Consider the following 5,010-nt stretch of genomic DNA (forward strand, 5'->3'; position numbering starts at 1 on the left):
AACTATGGCTTCTAATAAACTCAACTTTTATTATTCTTTGTTTTTTCTTCAATTTTGTGTTGTCACTTGGTTCAACTACGGTTTTTAAGCTAAAATTTTATTATATAATATATGATATGATATTTCAGTTGATAATTTTTTAAATAATATGTCAAATAAAAAATAGTAAGGGTTAACAGAATTAGTGGTTCATCTGACCACTTATTTCATGATATGACACAAAACTTACAAGCATTATACACAAAATAATTGTGCTTGAATTATCAAAACATGATTGGCGAAACTTGATTGTCTTTAATAGCCTTTCCAAAGAAACTCGTGCAATAAATCTTATTTCGGACAACTTTTACAAATATTGTCCACTCTCATGCACTTTATTAAATGGAAAAAGTTTACTTTCAAACGAGTTTGGAGAAAAATTCCACCAACCACCACGTTATTCAAATGTTGCTGCAAGTGGTACTATTACAACTCAAGAATTGAGAAATTACATCATTGTAATATCTTGATAAACTGAACAACAGCTTTGGCAGCATTATATGCTGCAAGGGATCCGAATTTAGTATATGCATTCTCCCCTGATTGTTTTCCAGCTAAGTCTGATAGCCCTCTTAATGCTATCACTGGGAAGCCATTTGACAAGGTTGTCTGAAAGAATTACCACTCTATAAAAGTTATTTCTATTTATAGAATAAGCTACTATCAAATTTTATATATATATTAAGAAATCAATTTGTAAATGATACAAGTTGAATACGAGCTTTATAACTGGTAGTATATAGATTATAGAGTGGTTAAGAAACTTGCCATAACTACAGCTGAACTCTCCATATCTGTGGATGAAACACCAAAAGTCTTAACTAGAAAGTTTCTGTAAGCTGCGTTGTCCACAAAAGTGTTGGATGTTGCTCCCCTCAACCCAACTACCAGCTTTGGCTTTCGTGGGAGGCACAAGCTTGAATTCACACATTGTTTCAGTTCTATCCCCTGAAAGTACTTAAATTGAATATAAAATTAATAAAAGGTGAATATCCTACTAATTTGGTCCTACTATTAGGTAAAGTTTCCTTTGGTCTGTTATCTATTATTAATTGTGTCAACTTAATCCATTAACTTTCAACATCAAGTTCATCTTTAGGTATCCCCATTGTTTAAATTTTAATAGATTAATAGTTGAACTTAATTTGATTTTAATTTTTTTTACACTTTATATAATAACCTATCAACTAGCGTTCCATTCACCACTCTAACTAATTTCATTAAAATTTAAATGGAGAGAAGATTCAACAATAAAATTGACTTGATTTAAAAGTTGTGGAACTAAATTGACACAATAAATAGTTGTGGAACTAAGTTTATACAACTAATAGTTGATGGACCAAATTGAATTTTTAATGTTACCTTATAGTTGGAGACTTGGAGTACCAAATTAATAATTTAACCTAAAATTCTATTTAGTCAACAAGACTAAAAATTTCTTGATCCAATCAATCGTGTCCTGAAATTTTTATAATCAAATTACCTTGCACGAGCAGTGCTACAGACTCAATAGTTTTGTCAATAAAATTCACACCTACTAAATTAACAAGTTATTAATATTAATTCTCATATGAGCCCACCACTAGTTGTACTTTATTATCCATTATTAACAATTTGTCATCTCAGATAAGTATGAAATTTGTCATCAATTTTGGTGTGTCTCTATACTTATTATTGTACCTTACATATATTTCACCTAACTTAATTTGATAACTTTTAATGGAAGAAAAGGTTAAAGGAGAAACTTAATTTTTCCTTGCTTTTATATAGCTTGTAGTAGTGATTGAAAACGGTCAAGAAGATACATTAGTTGGCACTTTCTTATAAATGGTCACTAGACATTTGCTGTTTTGGGGCTGTGTAAACTGGCCTTTGGGTATTGAGGCCTGGCATGGCCCGCTGGGTTGTGAAAGTATTGTGTCCATAGCTTTATTTTCAATCATAATTCCCTATCTAATCTATCTTCTTGTTGACTAGAAGATAAAATAATGAATAACAAAACTAGACCCAAAGAAGAAAAAGAAGCCTGACGATTAGTCATACCTCCAAGTTGGCAGCAAGTTGAAGCCAATGCTTACTTGTTTGTACCCACAACAGCGACTGAGCTATATTAGGCTTCCCAAACTCACAGTAGAATTCCTCCTCACTATATCCAACAAGTCCCAACAAATTTCCTTTACCTTTTGGTAGATTGTAGCTTGCAACATTCAATTCAGCAACATGGTCAAGGTTCGATGTTCCATTGAGGTTCTGTCAACAAAAAGAATTTTCTAACACATGATATAAATTTGCAAATATAGAGATTGAAAGAGACTAAAGTCATAGAGTGAACTTAAATAGATACCAGCCAGTCCCAAATGCCAGTGTGAGCAAATTGTTTAGGAATGATAACATCTCCAATGGACAAAGAATCATTTACATTCCCAGAAACTCCAAAATGGACTATGCCCTTCACGTCAAACAAGTCCAGCATTTGTTGTGTTGCTGCAGCAGCATTTACCTGCATTCACCCAACACCAATCCAGATAAAAACTATAAGGAAAACAGAAAGGCATATACATATTAAGAAATCGAAAAACATAGAATAAAAATCATCTATCTTATTCTTAATATTCCACTTTGTGCTTTACCAATTATGGTAATGTGTCTATTTTTTTTTTTCATTTTAATGCTCGGTACTCTATAAGGAAATGACATATGAAAAATTGCGATTGATAGAGTACAAAATGAACGCTAAAAGTGGAACTGAGGATTTTTATTTGAAAATAAGATAAATAACATGTTTTCATTACAAGATGCTCTATACTATTTAGATTAAATATTACAAATTTAAAAGTGTTTTTCTACCATTCCAACTCCACATCTCACATAGAGGACTTTCTTATCATGGATCTTTCCCACCCGGAATCTTCGGCCTGCAATTTCAAGTTTTTTTTTAAGTAAACTAAAAACCAATAACTTCAACTAACATTATAAAATTCATTCTCAAAAAAGGAAAAAAAAAAAAAACTAACATTATAATATAATAATAAATAAATAAATAACCTGACAAATCTATAATTGGATGAGTCTTGTGAGGCTGAAAAGCCCCAGTAGCAAAAAAAGCAGAGTCTTCAGATGTAGACACTGGAGGAGACCCAAATAAGGCCCTTCGCGGTTTACTTCCTTGATTACTGTCAGAGATTTCAAACTTTTTAGTGGTAAAGCAAATGCAGCAGGAACAATTACCAGAATCAGAAAGGAAACTAAAATTTGAATAAGCAGTAAACATTCTCCATTAACTAGTTTTGCAGCCATGGTTAAGGCTCTGGTGAAAGAGACTGCTGCGTGTACTTTCCTATATATGAAATGACTTGTGCAGATATGCAGACCATTAATGGCCAATGCCAACCCTACCATTATATAATGTTTTGTATTTTGCTATCATTGCCATTGATCATTTGATCACTTCTATTTTGCTATCATGATGTTTGTTTAAACTTGTAAAAGCATGAGATATGTAAGGTAAGTGATGTTATTCTAATAATAATTAGCGCGGTCAACAATTGTAAAAAAATAAAAAATAAAAAAGCTATGAAATTTGTTTTCTTAATTAAGATTTCTGTAGTTCTTGTCCTTTGTACGATAAAAGTGTAAGAATCATCACCAACTTTAGCAATTGGACGGTGATTGGTCTGAACAACATTTTGCATATATATGTTATTTGCATTTTTATTTTTTATTCTTCTTTGCTGAATATATATATATATATATATATATATATATATTTTTTTTTCATGTTGGTGAGTTGTCTTTCACATTCAAAAAGTGAAGAAGACTAACAACCAGAGATATATTATAAAATAAACGCTAGGTTCCACATGTTTGAAAATGAGATAAACATGTGCTGCACTTTTCTTTTCTTTTTCTTTTTCTTTTTTTCTTTATACGGAAATTCAATGCAATCTCTCAGCCAACTTTGAATTTGCTTCTCTCTCCTCCCTACCGACACTTGAGCTATACATATGTGTACACTCTCCTGGTAAAATGCAGAAGAGCTAATATAAACTACAAGAGATATATCATCAGATTTATTCTGTGGATGATCACTTCAGTTCTATATATTTTATCTCATTCTCATAGTTCTTTCTCTTGTCTTGCTATATCCTTTATTTCACACATTATCAACACGAAGCTCTAGCCAAATTCTAAAAAGAAAGTTGTCCTCATTCTACCTTTTGAAATTAAAGGCTATATATGAGATACTACAACCCATTGTAAGTTTTCCCTAAGAATTGGTAATTTTATCATCTAAGTCATTTGTTATCACAAGATTCATGCTTAAAATTTATGTACTTATTTATTAAATTTATATGCAATGAATCTCATGCTAAACATGTGTACGGGCCACGGTTATCGGCCTTTACTAAGCTCATGGCACGTTTCCTAGGTGGGCACATCTTGCCCAAATTACTAAGCAAGCACCTAGCCCATTCCCTAGACAGGCCTAGCCCGAGCTCATGGCTTGATTGAATATCTTTTATTATGCCGAGATCAAAAGACAATGCCTTGGGGGTAGGACCGGCCCTTCCACTAGGCCAATTAAGCCATTGCTTAAGGCCCCAAGTGGAAGGGGCCCCAAAATTTTAAAAAAGAAGGGTAAAAATAGTTTCAAATGATACTCCAAAAAAATCTAGTACATCCTTGTGATTGAAGAACAAAAAATCTGTTACATCCTGGTAAACATTGGTACCCAAAAATTTTTTTGGTCTAAACAAAATCAATTTTATCAAAAATAACATCCTTAACCTATTGATAAACCAAAATTCAACCAAATAAAATACAAATCCGATCTAAAAAATTACACACAAAATGGGTACTTGTTATTGTTCGGATATTTAGAATAAATATATATAATTTTTATCAATGTTAATTCATTGAATAATATAATGAATATGTCTTTATTTATGCAAATAGAGATTGCTAGATACT

At 31.8% G+C, this 5,010-nt stretch overlaps 1 pseudogene; it reads right to left on the minus strand.

Annotated features, from left to right (window-relative positions):
- Nucleotides 1-234: 234 nt before the first annotated feature.
- LOC142617453 (bark storage protein A-like) lies at nt 235-3,419 on the minus strand (annotated as a pseudogene).
- Between the last annotated feature and the right edge of the window lie 1,591 nt (nt 3,420-5,010).

This window comes from Castanea sativa, chromosome 11 (genome assembly GCF_040712315.1).
Source record: "Castanea sativa cultivar Marrone di Chiusa Pesio chromosome 11, ASM4071231v1".
Classification (NCBI taxonomy): domain Eukaryota; kingdom Viridiplantae; phylum Streptophyta; class Magnoliopsida; order Fagales; family Fagaceae; genus Castanea; species Castanea sativa.